Below are 23,430 nucleotides of genomic sequence, written 5' to 3'. Positions count from 1 at the left end.
TATTTGCAAAGCCCGGTGGCTGTGTTATTGACGGCGGATTAACCTCTCGAGATTTGAAAAAGGTTTTATTACGTTTAGATCAGAATATTATAAATCATCGTTGTTTTGTAAATGGTTTTAATTATGGAGATTTCTGTTAAGTGCAATTTTATTGTATCTAATATATTGTGGATTTTGCCTGATTGAATATGAAGTAACTGCTACACAATGACATAATAAATATACAATCAAAGCAAAGCTTTCATTTCATTAGTGATTAATTTATATATTTCTTTGTTACAGGTAATAACAGCATACTATTAACTCGGAGATCAATAAAGTCTTAAGGTATTTAAACGTAACACCAATCAATATTACATCCACGCTCTTCGGGACATTTTTCCCGGTTCCCACCGGTTCGCACCGAGATTTCCCGATTCAGAACGGGTCTCATTGATTTAAGTTATCATTGATCCCTATCATTAGCGGCTTGGCGAGGAATCCGCCCGGCCCAACGGTAACCCCTAGATGGTCATGCGTCTGTTATAATTGCGTTTTAATGCTATTGCCTGTTGCTGTGCCTCTATACGCTTTATTTTTATGAATTAAATATTATCTACATCCGTTCGGAATCGTTTACGATTGAAATTTGTTAGATTGAGAATGGTTTCTATTTTTTGTTATAAAAGTCGTTTTTGTATGCCGTCTTTAATAAATATGACGTAAATTAAAATAAAATACATTAAAGTTTTTCTGATTTTAAGATTGTTTCCGAAAAATACACCTATATTAATTGTTATGTAACCACTTCTCTGCTAAATTTAATTTTGAACGATATTAAAAGTTTAATCAATTATTTTCTTAAATTGACAGAAGGATTTCTAATCCAGCTTAACTATACATTTTTTATATCTCCGGAATTAAAAACCAACTCACATGTTTTATTAATTGTGATACCAACCACGTTAGTATACCGAGGCACATTTCCGTTGCGATGCAATTACAGTCGAATCCGTTTATAATGACATCGAAAGGAATTGACAAACACGTCATAATAAGCGGACGTCATACAAAGCGTTTTGAGAATTTTTTTTTTTATGTAAATAGTATGTGGTTGCGCCATATTTCTAATTAATTCTTTATAAATTTTAACTTCGCATTTCCGGTCGCGTCAATCCAAAATAGTGTCTTTTTTTTATTAATAATTTGGTGACACAATACGTACACTTCCTTACCGCATCCCTTTCCCGCACATACCTTTCCAGCGAGCGAGAGCGCTTCGCTGGGAATTGGTTCCGCGAGTGCCCGCGCGCCGTACGGGGTGCGGGTGCAAAACACTCTCTTGTTCGCGCTCCGCAAAGAAATGGACACGATGACATCGAAGAATCATGTCGGTCATTATAACCGGACATAATTAATTAAAAAGGGGTCACAATAAGCGACATGTCACTGTAAGGGAAGTCATTATATTCGACTTTTTTATAAAGAATCTTATATGAAAACCAAACTTCGTAGTGTAATTACGTCATACTAAGAGGTTGGTCAATATAGGCAGAGTCATAATAAACGGATTATACTGTATGTACCATGCACTTCCTGCTGTCCCTTCCTGGACAGAAAGTCTTCAAGATGCGTCCAACAACGTCCTACTGGTGCTATGTGTACAGTCAGACTCAAATAAATATACGTAGTACATAGATAAACAGCTAATGTATGAATTACAAAGTCATTAAGGTCTAAAATAAAATTGTTTTGGGAGTGTCACTTTTGATTTCTCCTTTTGTCAGTTAACGATGGTCTGTACAAGAAATTAGTTCTATAATTACGAGCTTGCGAGATATTTTCTTTATTTTCCTAGTCAAGCTGCAGAATGTTTTTTTTTTTTTTGCATCATTTTCATATATTCGGGACTGATCTAATTCTGGGACTGTTGGAACATTTTCCATTTATAGTCTAGCTATATTATCAAAGTAGTTCGAGTTGGCATGCGGGCTTACTGAATGTACCGCTGTCCTTTCATTTGAAATAATCTGACTCGCGATTTCTGAGTTCTCGTTTCCTCAACCAGTACATTTCACGAAACGTATGATACGAAGTAATAATTTGTGTCATATCATACAATAATGTGCAAGTTTGTGAAGATTTTTGTATGTTACAATTGAACGCATAAACAATTAAAGTCGCAGCCTATCAGTTCTCAGTCTCATAACCAGACAATTTTTGCTTCATAAATCCTATTAATATTATAAAAATAATTTTAACAAAAAATTAAACCGCCTTCAAAAACCACTCAAAACCATAAAAACATTTTTTACATAACAGTTATATATTGGATACCAATTTTGGAGTCGGTGCCTAATTACAATTGCTAGTTAAGCTATATTTGTTGCATAGTCCATCTATGAACTACAATTCTTTCAAATCAATTAAAAGAAGTAGGTTCCGTTTACTACTAAGAAACATACACAGTGAAAAGTGTAATACCAAGCACCTGTATGGTGTTTCATCTTTTTCTTTCATCTTTTTTCGGGGCAGGCAGTGTAATATACCCACATTTGACCAGCCATATGTAAAAGGGGAAGAATTTGGGTAGTGTACAGTTCACAAATTTAAATATTTCCTTAATAGCTTCCATTTGCTGTGCTGCAGCGGTGCATTCATCTCCGGTGACGATCTGACTTGCTGACTTTCTACGCTGACAGCACATTGTTTTCGTATATTTGTTAATGTATTTATCTAGCTTAACTAGCAATTTTAATTAGGCACCGACTCCAAAATTGGTATCCAATAAGTATATAACTGTTATGTGAAATTATTTTTTGGTTTTGAGTGGTTTTTGAAGGCAGTTTAATTTTTTGTTAAAATCATTTTTATTTTTTGCTTTTTTGTGTTAGTAAAAAATAGACCGCTTCAATGGCATAGTTGTGTTTCGCTCACGATACGACTATCACGCTGAGGAGTAACACCTCTGAGTACCCCTAAAAAGGGGAAAAGATGTACACACACAGTTCGACTATCGCGATGAAATGTTACGTCTCTGCCTACCCCTGACACGGGGAAAAGGTGTTATGCTATATGTATAAGTATGTGAGAAGTACAGTCAACCAAACTCAATGCAAAATCATAACTAAATACGTCACAGGAAAGCTAAATTCGCAATTTCGTTTTCTTGGACGACATAATTATTCTAGTTTTTTTTTTTATTTTAAAACCAAACTACCGAAGCGATGTTGAAAAAAAATTTATGGGACCAATCTGGAGAGAAATTCTTTCGAATAAAAAAAAAAATTCCATATCGGTTCATAAATGAGCGAGTTCTGAGGTAACAAACATACAAAAAAAAAACACGTCGAATTGATAACCTCCTCCTTTTTTTAAAGTCGGTTAATAAATGCGAATGCTTATGTGGATGGATGTATGTTTGTTCCTCTTTCACGAAAAAACTACTGAACGGTGTCTATCCACTAGGTGGATAGGCTACTTTTTATCCCGGAAAAATATACAGCGGGACTTTTATCCCGGAAAACTTCTTCACGCGGACGAAGCCGCGAGCAAAAGCTAGTAGATAATAAAATTATATTTGTAAATTCCACATTTAAAACTTGGCACGTTCATGTCCTTCGGAGTATTCGTTCTTGACATTTTGTAGTATAATATAATATTATGTATGTATTTTATATGTCACGTTTCTACGACACATCGTATTTACGGCGTCTACCTTATGTGTGACCGATTTGAATGGTATCCTTAATATCAGTTTTATTTACATGTGCCTAAATTTATAGATTATTGATTGTGTCCCCTGTGTAAAAAATAATTATGTAAGAGATGAACATACTTACAGTCTTACTTATGAAAATTTCGCAAAGCCATGCTTAGTTAAAACACAAATTTAGTCGATCAGCTGTATTAAAACCCGCCATCTTGCCTCTTAATAATGTTTAAACTAGGAAACCAGTGATGTTGTAGACAGATATTTAAGCAATTCTTAACCACCTCTTAACGCTTAAACAAAGTTTGTAAGTAAGAGTGTTAATGACAATTTTTCGGGTCAGTGAAGAAAGAAGCTATGAAGGATTTGTGTTCAAAATATTCAGGCGGGAAAAATTAGATTAAATTGTTCAATAAATTGCTGAACGAGAGGTTTATACTAAATTATATGGTTCTCGTACCTACCGCTGCAACACCTGTAAAACACCGTATACACATTATAATGACACCAAGTTACAAAGGTCAAAACTGCGAAAACAGAGCTGTATTAATCCGCAATTATACAAATAGAAAGATACAAAGCAGTTGAATATATCATCAATCTTTGTACTGTTTCGTCTCTTAAGACCCTCCAGAGCAAATTGACTTCATATATTTTGGCGCACGAGTTACGGCGACATTGGAGATTTAGGAATTAATTAAAAAAAAAATTTAGTCTTCTTGAAAATTTTAACCTACCAAAAAATTCTTTATTCAATTGTCCAAAAAGATAGTATACAGCAGTAGTAGTAGCACGACTATTTTAGTAGCATTTTTATTGTGTCATTATATCATGACTATTGCCATTATGTCATGACTAGTTTCTAAATATACAATTAGCGCGCTGTTTCTTGGGGGAAGCACTTTAAACAGAAAGGCCTATAGCATTCGATCCTTGCCCTCAAATTTTTTGCTCGCCGCACCGCCCCGTCGCGCCTCGTAGATTAAGCGATGCCTCACAAGTGCGTCTATAATTTCGATAGAGATCTCGATTACACGCCTGTCGAATGTGTTTTATTAATCTGTTGTTTTGGTCTGTAAAGTTGCGGTGGCGTCAGTAGCAAATGTATAAGGAACTGGCATTTAAACGCCATTCAATGTTATTGTTTTCTTATCTCAGCAGTCTTTTTTTGCAAGATTATCAATTTTGTTGTTAAATTTGAGTCGTTTATTGAATATATATGCTAATTTTAATTAATATTTATTAATTAGTGGTAGGTATTATCAGCTAAGAAAATTAAGTCAATGAAACTTCTATTAAATAGGGGTCTTTCAGACAGATTAATGATCGTATTAATGGATACAAGTTAAGTTTTGCTGTGAAGTGTGATAGGTATAAGCTGTGGTGCTCAAGTTAAAGTCAGAATCCTAAACTCATCGTTATTTAATAACGACCTAACAACATCTCAATTGGCATCTTGTCTGTGATATTGGGGAACTAAGTTTGGATATAACTGACATCATGTGCTGAAATGACAGCTCAGGTTTTGTTTATTAAGTAGATTTATAATGTTCACTTAAGATCCTACTTAAGGATGAGATTGGTTTATTAACACGTTCCTAAGCTTTTAAAGTTGCCGAAAACGATTCACGATAAACATGATAGTAATGGTCTTTGCACTCTTATTTATAATATAATATTTTTTAAACTAAATAAAAATTAATCCTCCCTTAGTGGAATAATAAAAAAGTATTTTGCAACACAAAAGTTGTCAACGCAACCAGTAGGAGCAGGGTATCTATTCGGCGCAGCCCACGCGATTTCGCAACATCGACCGCAGCGCCACCCGGCGGATTTGTCCGACACTCACGACAGGGCACGTTTGACGCCCGGTTTCAAAGAACTTAACATTGCACTATGCGTTTATAGTTAACGCATACGTTTGAGTTTAGTGCCCGAACAGATTTACATATAACTGTGAAGGGTAACGGATTATGTGTGGCAATGATTTGTTGTGTTCACATGGTTGTTATTCAATACGTGCATTGGTGCAGTGATAGGTTTTTTTCTCTGACGCGTACGCAACATAAAATACGTTTAAAATCGAATAATGTACAATCAGCAAAGTTGGCGGTCGACCACCCTAAGGGTCAAAATAACTTGGCAAATTTGTGTTACTACGTTTGGGAGGCGGGGTTTGGGATCGATTGCATAGATCGATATCAGTCGTAAGTCTGTTGGCTACCTGCAATGACGTTACGTAACACTACCGAACCGCTGCTGAGTGTATAATAGAAAACGAAATTAAAATTGATGCGCGCACGTCTATGCTATGACGATAATTCCTATACTTGTAAGATGCATATCGTCGGCGTAAGGAACGTAATAACAAAAGTTTTATAGTTTGGAGACAATCGCGATTTACAGTGTTTATATTGTTAAAATTTTTGGCATTATTTTTTTAAAAAAAAAGAAACCACATTATGTTAATTATTTTATATCATCATATTATATGCCTGATTACCTTCTTTTTAACTTTTAACAAACCAAACTTTATGTTGTATTAAAAAAATAATCATTTTAAAGCAATTTCCGCCATATTTGTCACAACTATATTTCGTTAGTAAATTATGATTAGCTACTTTTTTAAGCCGTTTTTTTAGTTTTCGGTCTCTTTAAACCCATAGTCTATAATTAATTTATTAAATAAATTCAATGGCTGCATAATATTATGATTGAATTTTGAATCGTAAAAATTTAAACTGTTCAGTTTATTCAATTCGTTCAATAATTCATATTATAATAATAAATCATAGTTAATAGATTTCATTATTTGAATTGTTATTTTATTTTATTTCAAAACTTAGACGATAACATTTTATTCCAATCTCTGTATTTACAAATATTATGTATTAACATTAAAGTTAAAATAATTGACCTAAAATTATTAGCTTCTTGGAGATATTGTTTTTTATTTCCTCTTAATGATCTTTTTATCTTAAATATGAATAGTTTTTGAGTTAATAACGAAATACCTTTTTTCATCCTAATTTGAACTATTTAACACCTTTTCAAGTAGTTAATTGGACTATTTATCGATATGCAGCGATTATTATTTATTGAATTTGAGGCGAGTTTAAAGATTTTATGTGTAGGTGGTAATATGCTTTTATTAGAGTAATATTGAAAGGCCAACATTTTTATTGCTGCAGATGTTGTTTGAAAAGAATAAATATATCACATAAAAATGGTTTGTTAAAGAGCGCATTTTTATCAATGTTTGTATTGACACCGGTCTTACGTGGACGCATTTATCGTTAAACTGAGTCGATTGTTATGCTATTGAATTTAGAGGCATTTAAAGATTATAAGTGTAGGCGTAGATTTGAATTCTTATTACAGTAGTATTTGCAAGGCTAACATTTTATTGCTGCACATGTCCAGTTTGTAAATTTTAGTTACTTTCTTTAGCCAATTATTTAGTTTTCGCTGAGTTAAAACCCAAAGTCTATAATCAACTTACAGTTATTGATTTTTTACCGATTTAATAGCTGCATATTATGATTGAATTTTGAATTATATAAATTACTTAAACAGTTTATTTAATTCGTTAAATCATTCACATAATCATAAATTATTGTTATTCGTTTCATTATTAGAAATTATTATATTTTTTCTCAATTGTTTTTATGCTTTTTTGAACATTTTATTTACTTTTAAAGGACATGTCCGTTTTTTGTATGGGCGCTGGTTTTATGTTTCGAATAAATTCCAACCAACCTCAAACTTATTGAATAATAATGTGCCAAAATTAGTAACTTGGAGTCATTAAATAATAATTTTAGACCCTTAATTGATAAGAAAAATAAGAAAGAAAAGTCATGGCTGAGTAATTCATACAAATAATTTCACGATTCGTCAAAAGATATAACTACCTGTTTTTTTACATAAGTAAGTGTTATTATTATCATTTACGGATATAAAGGGAAAAATTTTAAAAATAAGAAAATTTGAAAAAAATATTTGCAGTAAGTAATTATTTTCAGAGATAACTAAACAAGATTTTTGATTACTTAACTTTTTCGGGATGCCTTCCAAATGTAATAACGTTTATATTTGCAGAGTTCATTTTAAGTGTAATATTTAAAGTAAATATTTTTTTAAATCTCACAATCAAATCTTTCAAATAAAATGATTTATTTCAATAGGCTCGTTTTGTGAAACAGTCGATGAGGCTCACGCACATATCGCTACGATATATAATTATCAAAAGTTAAAATCGAATATAGTAGATAATATATTTGCAACACCAATAAATAATGAGATACACATGTAAAATGAAATTTCGTAGAAAGTCTATGTAAATAAAACACATTTTTTGTTACTTCAGTGATATGATTTAATTGTATTCATTACAAGTTTGATACGCTCAGCAGGCAGGTTGAGTAGAGTGTGCGCTCTGGATCGGTTGGCGATGAAGCTCTCATCCGCATCCTAGTGTATACATCGAGGGACAGTGGTTCTCTGTAATACAATTAAATTATATATTAATTACTAAAATCTATTATTCTAATAATATTTTAACGTAATGACTACAGTGCCAAAATAATAAAATTTATATGGGAGCAGAACGCCAGTGCGGCCGACACAAAATACGTGGGTCAAGTACGAAATAATCCAAATTAAGTAAAAAAATCAGCTTTGTTTTCCATAATTGCACACATTTTATTGAGATAAAAATCCCAAATTTGCATTAAATCGGATTGTAATTCTACTTTAATTCAGTGCTACATATTATGTAGTTGTAAAAGAAACAATAATAACAGAAACCTCTGGGTTAAACTGGGTGGGACTTAAACGTCTATAAACGGATCTTACAAACGCGCCGACATAGTTAATTGTCACTCTAGTAAGAAATCATATTACCACTACTTAAAATCTTTAAACTCGTCTAAATTCAATAAACAATGGACGCCGCTTTCCGATAAAGGCGTCGACATGGAACCGGGTTAACAAAAACATAAAAATGTCGTCCTCTAACAAAGACCCTTTTATGTGAAATCTTTACAGTTTTTAAACTGCACATGTGCAGCAATAAAAATGTTGGCTATGCAATATTACTGTAATAAAACAAATTATCGCCTATCCATAAATTATTTATACTCGTCTATATTTTTGGCATTAAATAAAATTATTAATAAAGGAGATAGAATTTCGGGCGTCTTCTTATTTAAATTGGAAATTTCCTCCTTATTTCTTAAATAAGGAGGATTTAAATTGTAAATTTCCTCCTTATCTCTTATTTTTTAAGTTATCGAAGAACCTCTTTATCCTCTTAATAACAATTGTATTTTTAAGTGCCAATGAACACTAAAGATTATTTTTCTAGACGTCATGTTATCCAAATCGAATGAGCTATCACTCATATTTTTGGATCTTTATAATACATAAATTGACACCTTTTTGAGCTTATTGACTGGACTAAAAGGCTTACCGGCCTGACTTAATATATTCCCAACATTAAATTAGAGTTTACTATTAAAAGTTGACGGTAAAAGTTACGCTTAATGCTACTGCTGTTTCAATATCGAAAACTCTGAATTTTTAACTGAGATCAAGAAAAGATAGGTAACACCTATAAGTATAGTGAGTATACCCGTCGAAGTAGTTTATTTTTGCATTGAGTACTTTTAAGTTTTCCAATTATATTTCTTTTCAATATTTTGACATTTGATTATTCGTAAAGCAACTTAAATAACATACTACATAGATTACTACAAGTATGATCAATAGCACTATGTTAATTTTTGGCAAAAACACACAATGACTAATGATATTTGACCCTACGATAGATAGGATAACTTAAGGATTAATATAAAATATAATAAGTAGCATATTGAAGTCTGTTTTACACAATTAAAGGAATAAGTATTCATCAAAACTCAATAATATTATAATTATATTTAAAAGAGCTTAAAAGGTGGTCTATGTTGGCTTTAAATATAATTAATTATGATGACCAATAATTAAAAAAAAGCCATAAACCGCGATTTTCTCAAAACTGCAAAATTTTAATTATTAGTTCTCTGCCCTGACGATATTTTTCCCACGCATATTAACATCCACTAGTTAAAATTAATATTAAAATATTATATAGTATAGTATGACTGATTTACTTACTGTAATATTTAATTCCCGGAATATATAATCCATGGTGCAGTAGTCACATGACGGGTCGGCGACTAAGTAATTAAGAGTCCAGTAAACGAACATAAGTCTACGTAGTGGCAAGATATCGGTGTCCGTAAACGAAAAATAATTGTGAGCAAAATACTACTGGTACTCAATAGTTGCGTGCGCGTCGTCAATCAGTAAAATACAACTAAAGTAAACAATAATAGTTATCTGCTGTTCCTTTCGCACATCTCCAAAACTGTCGTAATTGGTGAAATATGAGACAGGGGCGTGTCTAAATATCTCGGGACATTAGACCGGTCAAGCAAAATGTGTTTGGAAGTGTACTAGCACCAACTTGTCCGATTGTACCTATTAGTTAAAGATATTAAATATTTATTACTGAAAAAAAAAGCAATTATTGAATATTTTTTTTTGTGACGCGATACATGCTTAAAGAAGCTTTTGATGCTCTGTGATATACCCAGAATAATTAATATTTAAAACATCAAACAACCAACCGTTATTCTTTAAAAGGATCGAACATCCGATTCAAATAAAACATACATTGTTTATTACTTCCCAATCTCGAACGCGACAATTCTCACACACCGTTTTCAGATTTCGATATTTTCATAGTTTATTAATAGAGGTTTGTATGAACGTAAGCCGTGTTTACTACGCGTTTATTGACCTGCATCGCGTGTTATTAATACATGAATAAGTACACAGATTCCAGGAGAGTATTCAGTAATGGCAACTCATGTGGAAATAGAAATAGATCTTATTTAGTTGGAGTGGAATCTTTACGCATTTTCCGTTGCTGTTATTGTTAAAGATGTGCATCGTGAAATAGTAAATCAGTAGAAGCGAAACACCCTACATCGGCATACAAGCCAAACCCATAGTAGCCATTTTTTGCGCATATGCAAGGGCCACGTGTTACATTGTTGCACTAAGATAGTTGCGTGGAACCGTCACTGCAGATTTTAATTGCCAATTATGAATGATGATATTATTTAAAATGCGTAAATTATCAATGAACTAGTTTATATCTTTCACTGGTGGTAGGTTTCTCATATGTAAGAGTCCCGGGTAGGTACTACCGCAATTTCTATTTCTGCCGTCAAGCACCAGTGTGTGGTCACTGTTGTGTACCGGTTTTAAGGACATTGTATCCATTGTAACTATTGGACATAATAAGATATCTCATGTCTCAGGATGGTGAGTGCAGTGCAATACGAAACAATACTTTATAATTCAAAGTGTTGGATGGTGTTTCTACTGTTTATGGGCGATCGTATTGCTTAGTTAAGGCGACCGGCGAGCTTGTCTCGTCGTTCAAAGCAATAAAAAAATATATATCTTACTTAAATTAAACTTCTAGATACTTTTACTTTGAACGCTATGCTATGCTCCGTAGCGCTCCGTTGTGTCGTATGTGCCAACCTCAAACTTCAATGGACGTTGAAAATAGCCGAAAGCCGCCGCTCAATTACATTAGCATTTGATTGCCATTGTTAGTGGCTAGTGTTGGCAAACAATGCGTGAGCGATCGTTGCTCGTCTCACGTTCAAAACTATCGCCTCTCGCGATGAATTGTACTGTGTTTTGATGTATCAATCATGCTTGATTATGGTTGTGTACGGTTCAATTGAACGCGTTTATGTTAGCTATTTTAAACGTCTGTGTTATTTGTTATGATGTACATGTATTATGTAAAAGCGGGCTTGTGGCTATAGGTATTCTCTACCAGTCAGTCTGAGGGTGGTGTTAATTTATTATTTTTTTTTGTAATTTTTTTAATCGCTCTTTATTGGACGCGGGTATGACTAAGATTATTTTAATAATCAATAAGTAAAAACTGCGGTCTTATCGCTCTAGGTAATATTTTCCTGACCATGGGATATAGGTATACCTAGGTAAAGGAGAAAAAATTCTCGATACATCTCTAAACAGCGTGTTTATTTTTATTTATCAATCCTGAACCTATATTACTTATACGTCTAGGTCATGTTTTATATGTTATTTCCACGATACAAAATATTTCTTATAATCCGCTTTAAATTTTTTGTCCATTTCATGATTTTAAAAGGAGGTATTTAATAAGCAAAAACCGACGTATTAACATAGGCTTACGTCTTTGTATGTTGTCAAAATAAAATAACATATTTCCTTATGTGTATTTAATAACAATTATAATAAGACGTTGTTAAGTTTTTGTTAACATTTCTTGTGCTGTTCAAAGTCTACAAACAGAATGAATTGATTTAATATTTGTAAAATACAGAGTCATTTTGACATATGCAATATGACTCTAAATGTCATATTAAGTGAAATATGCTTGTCTTCTTGAAAACATCAATTTACGATAAGTTATTTTAACTATAGATTTAAAATAAAATATGTAAGTTTCGAACACGATAGACATTCATATAAAGTAATTTTAATTTTAACTCACACTTTCCATCAGAAATACAAATACATTCACACCACATTGACTCTAAACTGCAAAATTATCAAAAAATTAGATGACTAAAATTAAGATTTTTGATGAAAATACTAATTTAATCATTTATAATTTTTGACACAATTTTAGCAGGGGTGAAAAGAAATATGTGGTTACAACTTTAGTTACATTTTGGCTATTTCCTTGCGTCATTTTTTTTAAAGAATGTAGATTAATTTCAAACTTAGGCACATATTATTAATTTCTATAGGTATTATGCGGAAAAAAAAATAAAAATAAATAATTACATGTGCATGTTATTTTTATTACATCACATAAAAGTATCTTCTGTAATAAGATATTGGCCAGTCGCTACGTCTTAACGCAGTGAATTAACTCCCTTTATAGCGTGAAATTGTAGCTGCCAGCTAGATTTCCGTCTAGATATAAACGATGCACGGCCGTCTGTCGACCTATTTGTATTATGCCTTACATTAAGGGATTCTATTTCTATGAATGTGTTTCTAAAAATGGCCGGGTTATGCGCGTATGGCATGCGTTGCGGACGGATTGCGTAATGAGGAATTGCGTTAACCGTCTGGATTAAATCATAAATTTATTTTTGTAATAATATGGATTGTAATTGAAATACTCCAATTCAATCATTTTTAGGCAAATTGTGTTCATTCATTACGTATGAAGGTTGGTGATCGAAAATGATAACGAGAGTAGTACAAAAACACCTAGCAAAGAATAAAAAAAAATACTGATTTGTGTTTTATTACTCTTCTTTAGGCACCCTCTTTACTTTTTATCTTATATCTTTTCAATCAAAATACAGGCATTAAGAAGAGTTTATATTTAACTTAACAGACAGGTCACCAGTTACAGTTAAGGAATAACCATTCTTTCTCTGATGCGTGATAAATTTTGGTACACTGTCCTGAGAGACTTGCTATTTTTTGGTGAATCGTTTTTTTACGCCTAAAGAAACATTACAAGCAAAGATACTGCTGTGGTTTCTAACCTGCAGTCGTATATTATGATAATTTATGACCAAGCAATCGGTTTCACAGGGACACAACCTAAGCGACTATATTAATAGCCCCACGGGCAGTATACCAAACAGCTGATTATACAACACTCCCGCGACACGAGCGCTTCCTGCGATCCATTGGTTATTACGTATTCTGTTAGTGAATCCGGAGTGAAGATTAAAGTTTTAATAATAATGTATTGTTTGTTATACCGGCTACTGGTAGGGCTACCAGTTTAGAAACTCAACGCTCGATTGGTTGATCTGCCAGTTGCGAACACGATATACTGGCAAACAACAACTCCAAGCTTTGTATAGCTGATAAGAGTGCTCCCGGTAGGCAACGGCTTGGCTCTGCTTCTGGCATTGCAAAATCATTGGGAGGCAGATGCTGCTTACCATCATGCGGGCCATTCGCTCGGTTGCCTACTAAGGCAATAAAAAAATAAATATAAAGGTACTAACGTTGTCACTAAATCAACAAAGCGGTAAGTTAGACGGATAATAGAATAATCCTAATTAAAAAAAAAACTTGCAGTAGATGAAACACAAGTACCGAATGCGAAGATTATAGAATAGGTAAGTACTACTTTTTCCTCGCGGATCCGCCAGAGTGAAAAAAAAATCCAAGATAAATGTCCCGCTACATATTTTCCCGGGATTAAAAAGTAATATTAAATTTTATAGAAATCGGTTCACTGGAACAGCTGTGCATAACAGACAGACAGGGTTTCGCATTTATAAATACGTATTGATTTGCCCATTAAAGGAGAATATTCAATAGTCCTATTCAAAAAAGACCTCTAAAGACATTTTACCATTAACTCTCACGTCTAAACGCCAGCCCTATCGCAGCCTCGTATTAGATTCTTCGTGATCAGTATGCTAACCCCGAAACGCAACCAGGGAATAACTAGGTGTCAACTCACTCGTCACGTACGCCATTCATAATACATCGCGTTCGTGGAAGGCTTAGGTGGATGAAATATGCAGTCGCACAATGTCGATCGATTACAGGTGTTAATAAAAACGAACAAAACAAGGAAGAAAATATGGTAATTAAACGCCATGATGAAGATTTGTCTGTTGTTTGCTGGTTTGATCGGAAACTTATTGCTATCCTTGTAATTTATATCAATAATGAGATTACTGGAGATACAAGAAACCATTCACTTTCCAATTTGAATTTCTCTTTCTAAAAGTCAACAACAGCAAAGAGTATCGCGACAGGTAAAACAGCAAACGGAAAGATCAAACTGAGACGGCGTGTTATTTTATAAACCGACCAAAATGGTTCTCTATTTAAATATAAACAAAGTTCAAATAACTCCTTGAACTACAATATGATATTATCTACAATATACAATGTTCAAAGTACAGTTTACATTTAAACTACAATATACACACGTGCCTAATCCAGCAATGGACACGAAAATGTCAACTCGCAAACAATGTTACGTTCCACTTGTAATAAATTGTAACCATAAACATCCTTTTAAAAATAGCATGTATGCAACAAGCCAGCGAGCGTTATATTGAACAAGGGTTTAAAATGGCTAGCGTCGACTACGCTCGCCGTGTCGGTACAGCAGTGGCATTCATTCGCTTACTATGCATTTACTATTATGCCGCGTCAATTAGGAAACGGCCGCTGCTCGTCGCGCTCAGCCGAATTATAACGCATTCATATACAAATGCGAAATTAACTCTGCCTGTTTGTTACGATTTTTGAACCGATTTTCGGTGTGAAGTCAGCTTGGAACATAAGAAAATATATAGCGAGAGTTTTATTCTCGAAAAACATATCGCGCTGGCGACGCCGCGAGGTGCATGTAGTTCGGAATCAATAAATTTCGATATAAGCGCGCTTCGGTTTCGCTCTAGTCGACGCTAGCCTTAACAAAGTTTGATGTAATGAATGAGTCAGCCTGGTGCCGTTTTGGTCAGCCGGGTTTCAAGTTTCCATTTGGACAACACACCGGTGGCTCGACCGTTTGGGGTTTCTAAATTAGCCGGTGCGCTTGCGAAGTTATTGAATTCAGTAGAATTTTTGGTAGAATATTAAGTCATTTTCTTAGTATTTAATAAGTGAATGCTTCGTAAGGTAATTTTATGTACAGTCTATATATCTATATCAAAATATTAAGCTTACAAGATTGTTTGGAAGCGCTCATCTCGGGACCTATTAAACCGATATCGATTTTTTTTAACTAATAGGAAGCTATTACTCTTGAGCGCTATATACTACTTTTTATCCCAGGAAAATATTTATCCCGGAAAACTTTTTACACGGGCAGAGCAGCAGGCAAAAGCTAGTCTACTATATAATTAGTCTATACTATAGAGTATAGACAGTATGTATAATACAACTCACGGTAATCAATCGTCTTATTAGAGACTACAACGGTAAAGATATAGGGTTAAGACAATTAACAATCAGACACACTCCACTTACAACCTATTGATTACGCGTCATACATAGTGTTTAGGCTACTGCGCCAAGCCCAAAATAATGGTTCATTCTTATACGTATAATAATTACTTCAATTGTAGTTGTGCATTTCCGATTATAAGACACTATATATTCAGGTCAATCTCTTATTGGGTTCGAAATAAAACTTTCTAGGCTTCAAGTGACAGTGAAGGGTGCAGTCTTCGAACGTCGGGAGGAGAAATTAAAATAATCAGCGCGAAATCCATAAGTAGTTTTATTTCAATATCAAACATTTGGGTAAACATATAAAATCACCCATATTCGGTCTCTGATAGGCTTATTACTAAGGTTAAAGTTTCATCCCGCTTTATCAGGCTCCAGCATCTGAATCCAAACGAAACCTTTGTTACTCTTGTAATTTTTAGAATTGGTTAATTAATTATTACTACACGAAAAAAAATTTTTTTTTCGTAAACATGGTCATTTTTACAGTGCGTTGCTAAATGAAATCATATACTTATGTTCTTGAATATAACATTATAAGTGCAAAAAGTTACTCGAATCATAGATATAAAATAAAAAAAGTGTAAGTTTCGAACAAAATAAATTGTAATATTTGAATTTATTGTAATATTAAACAACCGTGTATATGTAATATGTCTAGATGTTTTAAAACATATAAGATATTTTTGACACCCGAAATACGGGATGGGCGCATTTAAATGAAATTTGCGATTTGTTGCTAATAAAACGTTTTGTACACTATCACGAATGTTTGTGTACATTTGTACATTGTGGCCAATAAACACATTTGCACTTGTGTAACGAAATGTGGAGTTACATGGTCGTCTGCGCTGTGGTTCAATGTGTTTTATACTATATATGCTAGTATTTTTTGTTTAACTCAAGGACCTTGTGTACAATTTTCTATAGAATAATCGTATTCGTGAATTGTTGGAAGATTATGGTTCGTGTTGGATATAATCCATTGAGATTTAATTTAACTAATATTATATTCACGCTGTCCTTCTTTGGTCTGGCTTTAGATATTTTGTTTTGGATGTAATTACTATGCGCTATTACTTATCAGGTAAAGTTTGCTTTCTGTGTATTAGACAATAGGTCACGACAGACAATAGCTCAACGGCAAATTCAACAATTAATCGCTCTGATTTTTATAATCGAACATCAATCAATCTATTTTCTTTCCATTTCTATCAACCATGCAAAATTATCCAGATCATTTCAAGCAGCACATTATTCATTACTTTCATTCTAAGTAAGCACACAATCCAATTTGTCACGGTTACATCTTCATACCTTCGCGTCAAATGAAACGTATCACTGCCCCTATATCATTAGCAACGCGTAGCGCATTTTAAATGGTGTCTTCCTGTCATTCCGTACCATTAGATGTACCATTAGGTTCCGGGCTGGCTGTCAGATTTAATGATAGATGTTGGATATCATGCGCTCGATATGACTTTCTTATAGCATTGATACTCGTCGACGAAATTGAAGATGTACTCGTAAGTGAAGGAAAAAGTTGTGAGAAATTATTTCTTACACACAGGTTGATACGGAAAAATTAAAAAATCACCTATTTTAAAATTACTTTCTAATTTAAATATTGGTACAATTTACTATACATATTTAGTATTTAGACGTAAAGTATACTCTCATGGCATTCGGACAAAACATTTTTCGTATTTGGAAATGATATCATCTAAGCTTTATTATTATATGGCATAAGGTTACTCTTCGCTATTTCAAAACAGATACCCGAACAAACTTTCTGATTTATGATCCCGGAATGATTCATGGCATTCGGTATGCATCTAATGCAATTATTTTATCAACTTTGATTGGTACGTTTCCTTTGTCGTCATCGTCGTCCTAATTTGTTGTTTGACTGACAGTCAATGAATCTGGAATGCCAACGATATACGGTATTTCTTTATTAAACGTTTCTTTAGCAGTAATTTGCCTATTATTTGCTTTCCCATTATGTTTTTCTATTGTTTGATTATGATGAAGATTGTCATGCAATAAATCAGTCTGCCTGTTGATTGAAGTATTTTATCAAATTATAATTAGTTTTGTTTTTTGTTCTTCTAAAAGTTTTATATGTATTCCGAATGTTTTGGATTCAATGTTAAGTTTACGTATAAATTTCCGTCCCTTTTTTGTAACATTATTTAGGAATAAGAAGCTGTTTCTAGTTTAAATGTATACTGTCTTAGATATTACAGATAAAACATTTCCCGATTCGATAAATGGTCCCTTTATACAAATTCCTCAAATATCAGAAACCGCTATATTTACGACGACAGTGTTATAATTATTGTTCGAGATATCGTAACCGGCGCCTGCGGAATGACAACGCTGTTTACCACCAGCTCATTTGAATTTTCCCCTACATCCCTCTCTTTCTTTTCTCAGTAAAATGAGTGAGAAAGTAAATTTCAAGATCGATTATCGGTCAGCTTTTGAGAAATATCGCAGCATTAAGTGAATAATGGACAAATGGCTAATACATTTTGCTTGTTAAATAAGTATGGGATTACGAATTGATCGATATCGAATGCTTTGAATGCTTTAGCATTGCGTTCGGTATATTTAGAGCACCTTAAATACGCAAGTAAGTGGATACTTCAGTTACTAAATTATACAAACAAATCATTTGTGGGCGCTGAGATTGCTACGAATGGGATTGTTATGGAAACTTGGAATTGAAAGTGGCGCTATGCTAGATTAAATTTTAATAACTAGTTATAAAGTCACATTTTTCAGTGTCAGTTTTTTTCACGAGAGGAAGGTGACGTCTAACAGGCAGCTGGTTGTAAAACTGACACAATATTTATACAATGTAGTTAAAAATATATTGCGTCCACCCAACATTAGAGTGAGATAGTTTTATAAAAGAGAGCTGTATCTGCGCTTTTGCCTTAGTGCTAAGGGTTATGAAGCCTGTTTAACTGGTAGGTGACATAATCACCACATAATGCATAAAGTACATAGGAATTTAGGTTCTCAATAGTAGTAAACAAAGCTTTCTATCCATTAAATTTTAAATAACGTTGCTGCAGAAAACTATTTCTAATTATTCTTGTTTTTTTTTTCTTTAATGGCAACATGCAGGACTGTTTGGCACTTTACACAAAACTAATATTATATTTAATAATTTAATGCAAATTTATACAAATTAATCAAGCACCAAATGACTTATATCAGGTGGGACAATTCTTATGAGCATTTTATTTCCTTATGGATAAGATAAATCTTAGCAGGAAGTCAATAATTAATTTTAGTCAAGCACGGCGTTCGTTCTAAGTCAAGTTTATGACGCAAATAGAATGCAACATATTTATGTTATCCTGGTAATTATAATTCAATAACTAGAAATTTCAAAGAATTGAAGTGAAATCTCACGCACTGGAAGTTTTAAATAACTAACTTTTGCCTGCGGCTCCAACCTCGAAAAATGTTTCCGAGATTAATATTTCCCTAGGATAAGAAGTAGCCTATAGTACTCAAGAATAATGTAGCTTCCTATTAGTGAAAAAGTATTCAAATGGTTTAGCACTTCCTGAGATTAACAAAAAATATTCAAAATCGCTTTAGTACTTCAGGAGATTAACGCGTTAAAACAAACAAAATCTTTAACTTAATATAAGTATAGATTTGACAGCATTTAGATCAACGTAAATAAACTTTTGAGTTGCGTGAATAATTTTGCTATATTTTGGAAGTAACGTTATATTTTAGAATTTTCATATACGGTAAAACACATACGGCATAACATGCCTACGTGCTGTATATGGAACACTCACGATCTTTGTAACTGGAGTCAGGGTCGAGCAACAATAGGTGCTAATGTCACGCGCACATTATGCATTTGTCTTTCCATGCGGCCTGTTCAAGTGCACATTTGCGGTTTCACGTATAACGACTTTATTAAAATTGAATTGTTATTCTTCTTGAGTGGTGATGTGGTTGGTCAGTCGGTTGAGATCGTGTGAGCAATTCAGTATATTGGTTTCGACAGCTAAGCACGTAAAGCTGTTGGTCCTGTGTTTGATATCTCTCCGGTCATGTCGGATTGCCGTCTCATCGGACTATGAAATTGAAGGAACGGAGAGTGCACCTGTGTATTGCGTTCACAGTTGTGCACTATAATATCTCCTACGTACGTGGCCGATCTCTGTTGAGATTGGCCGCCGTGACTGGAATTTGATTAGGAAAGAATCGAATGAATTTTTGGTTTCAATGTTGTGGTAAATAAAATTACTGCAAACCACGCTGCTAGGTATACGAATTTAAGTTAAAAACTTGTTTTCAATGTAAAGATTATTAAAATGTTTAAGCATTCGTTTCAGGTTGAATTATAACAAGTTTTTAGAGTTCGTTTACCTTTTGGAGATCAAAAATACAAAAAGGTCTAGTGCTATAATAACATTAGTGTATTGCAAATATCTCACCCATTTTCAAATCCGTACATTTTCACGACTCTAATAAAAAACTTTACTGCTCCATGTTTCCCTTTTCTATTTATCGTGCGTAACGTTTACGACTCCAATTTCCCTTTTCCCGATGCCCTGAATCAACAAGATTGATTGCGCTTTACTATGTTCGGTTCGTACGTCGTGTTTGTACCGTTTATGTGTGTACAACGCAAACAGATGCTCTCAGTAGGTCACCGGTCAACCCAAGTCTACAACTTCAAACACCTGCGGTGGCAATAAAGTCCAACTCGTAAAGGCTGCTAACCACAACGTGGATGCACATGCATAATTTGTAATCGGAACGACTATTAGCTTTCCAGCATTAAATTTATTATAAATTTATTAGTATCAAGAAATTCTTCCAGTTTTGGCTTTATGCGCCTGTTTGGAAATTGTTTGAGTGCAGTAAATTTAGTTTAACGTCGATCCGACTGGTTTTCGGGCGGGTAGGCTCGTTGAGTTATTTGGGCTCTGTTAATTAAGATGTGATTGGTTTATAGCGTCCATAATTGAATTATTTAACAAATTGTATCATAGGAATTTAAGAAGCATTCTGTCCTGTTTGGATTCCGATGTTTGTTTATGTTATTTAGTAACTAGTTTTAGCTCGCGGGAAAGTTTTTCTGGAAAAAAGACTGACTATATTTTCCCGGGACGAAGCCTTTCCAAGGTCTCAAACTATCTCCATACCGAATTTCTTCGAAATGTGTTTGATAAATTTTGGGTTTTTCGCAATTAAATATACAGATGGATGTGGCGGAAAGTTTGTTTTTTAATAACTAAGAATTTCTAAGTCGAAAAGTTACAAACCCCAAATACGTTAATTACAAACAAATGTAACAACTTTCTCGCAAGTATGATGGTGATAATTACTTACTCACATCGAATAATCACGGAAACGTAAGTACGAGAATTGCAGCGTGTTGTGTAGGATGGTTTTTAATTTAATATTCACTTCCTGGTTGATGTGTGGGTGACACATGGATTTTTTGTGCAATAACATCCCACAGTGGATTGTTTATTCCAATACATCAAGTTCCGTCAGAGTAAACCAGGTGATTTTAAATAGATATTCCGCGCGTAGATAAGTTTTAATTTTCATTATGCTATTTTAAAGTTTATTTGAATGGATTTTTCTTTCCTTGCTTTAATGTCGTCTATTATTTTGTCGTATAGGTGTAGATTTTGAGATTTCGAGTTATAGTCATTGCCATTTATAATTAGTACAGTAAACAACTTCAAGGGATCCATGCGACCTATTTTTTAAATATTGTCTATACACAGGAATGTCTCTCTTTACTTATTCAAGGCTCTTCCAATTCTAATACAATTAGAGTCTTATGTTTTTTTATGTATTTTGTGTCCGTTGATAGTGCTAAAATATTATTTAATAAAATAATTTTCTTCAATTTGCCTTTCCTTTTTTCGTAACTTATCTGTGTAACCATCGCATTTTGCACTTAATACAAATCGGCTCACAAGGAACATTCATGAATAAATATGACTAAGTAATACCATATTTTCGCAAGTCCAATGGAACTTTCTAGAACGTCTATAATGTAGACAAGTATGATTGTATTGAATAGGTCAGTTAACATATGATTACAACCCTTTTCCATTTAGTAAGTTTTATAAAGTGTATCATTACCTTCAATGTCGATAAGTGGGGAGTTTCGAATCGCCACGTAGTCTCACTTATACTATAATGCTTCCAAATTACAAAGTGTCCATTACAGAAGACACCAGTGAGATTACTTCGCTATACAGTAATGACCAGGGTTATTGTGATGTGTTAACCTTGGATTCATCCTGTTAAAATTTTTCCGCGGCTATTATTAGCTTTTTAAGAATGATTATGTCCATAAACGCGTTAATAAACGTATGTTCGTCCGATGTGGTTAATAAATTTCGTGTACAAGCCATATTTGAATCAATCATTATAGGCATATAAATAAGCAACTGGTTTGCTGTCGAGTATGAAGAGAGTTTCCGATTTATTTTGGTCTCTCCCTCGCTCTGGCGATGTTAGTCGCAGTATTTTGGTATAGCCCTTTTTATCATGTCCTACAAATTAGTACTCACGTCTGATTTGCTTTCAATGCTTTGGTACTTTCAATACTTTCGATTTCAATACTTTGGTATTTCAGTAACACGTACGCTTCCGTTCTTAAAGACTTAATATTGATAGTTGGTGACTAACACGGCTGGATCGTTTCAAAGTATTTTGTGACCAATAAAACGTTTGTTGAATAAGAATTGGGCAACGTATTTTAGTAGTGCCTGTTGGTAACCTTACATGCATTTTTATTTTATTGATTCATAGAGTAATGTATGATTTCCCCGAGCTTTAGCAAGTTGTTTAGTATTTTAGTCGTGAAATGTTCAGTATGACCGCGTAGAATTCGTGGTTCATCTTCAAAAATATTTATTTTACCTATGTTTTACTTGATATCATCGTTTACCTAATAATTTCCTTCTAACATAAACAGTTTGTCTACCGTCCAACAAAAATAAATAACCCATACCGTAAAAAACACGTATTATACATTCAAAAATTAATATAATATATAGGTACTTTGCTGCACAATGGTCCGACTTTTTTATGGGCTAAGTGCGGAAAAAGGAGCCCATAACCATAACCATAAGTACTTTGCTGCCTTTCAATTTTCTCTGCGCATTTACGAAATATACAAATATCCTGGTGAATACGGACCTTGCACTTAACAACTTCTTTATTCACATCTATGAAATGTTATATTCCAATCATACGTAGGATTAGTATTTTAAGCCTTAACGCATTAGCATCTACGGTAAGTATGATAGCATCTGTAGTACCATTACCACGGACCTTTAGCCCCGCATTGCCATAACATTCGCTTTCGTAATTGATATCCACTGGTTCCGATCTAAGATTGATCGGTTCGTTTGTACTCACTCGTACGTATGTTTATCGTGAACTATGTTTATGATCGTATTACTCTGAAGATAAATGACTTGGTTTATTTGCGTTTTCGCAATGCCTTTGTGATTTATTAGGCCGTTTATGTAACTAGTTTATTTTGGTGAAGAGCTGACCATCGATTAAGACCATCTAATGATAGTGGATGCATCTAAAAAAATATAAATTAATGGAAATTATACTTTACCAGATTTGGCTCCTGG

General features: G+C 33.6%; 1 protein-coding gene across 9 annotated transcripts in view; it reads left to right on the top strand.

Annotated features, from left to right (window-relative positions):
- Positions 1–23,430, top strand: part of LOC115443301 (unconventional myosin-XVIIIa) — a 257,977-nt gene that overhangs the window by 109,073 nt on the left and 125,474 nt on the right. The window lies entirely within an intron of this gene.

The sequence above is a fragment of the Manduca sexta genome, chromosome 9 (assembly GCF_014839805.1).
Source record: "Manduca sexta isolate Smith_Timp_Sample1 chromosome 9, JHU_Msex_v1.0, whole genome shotgun sequence".
Taxonomy (NCBI): Eukaryota; Metazoa; Arthropoda; class Insecta; order Lepidoptera; family Sphingidae; genus Manduca; species Manduca sexta.
Note: the sequence above shows the minus strand (reverse complement) of the source record. Positions and strands in the feature narration are given on the sequence as shown.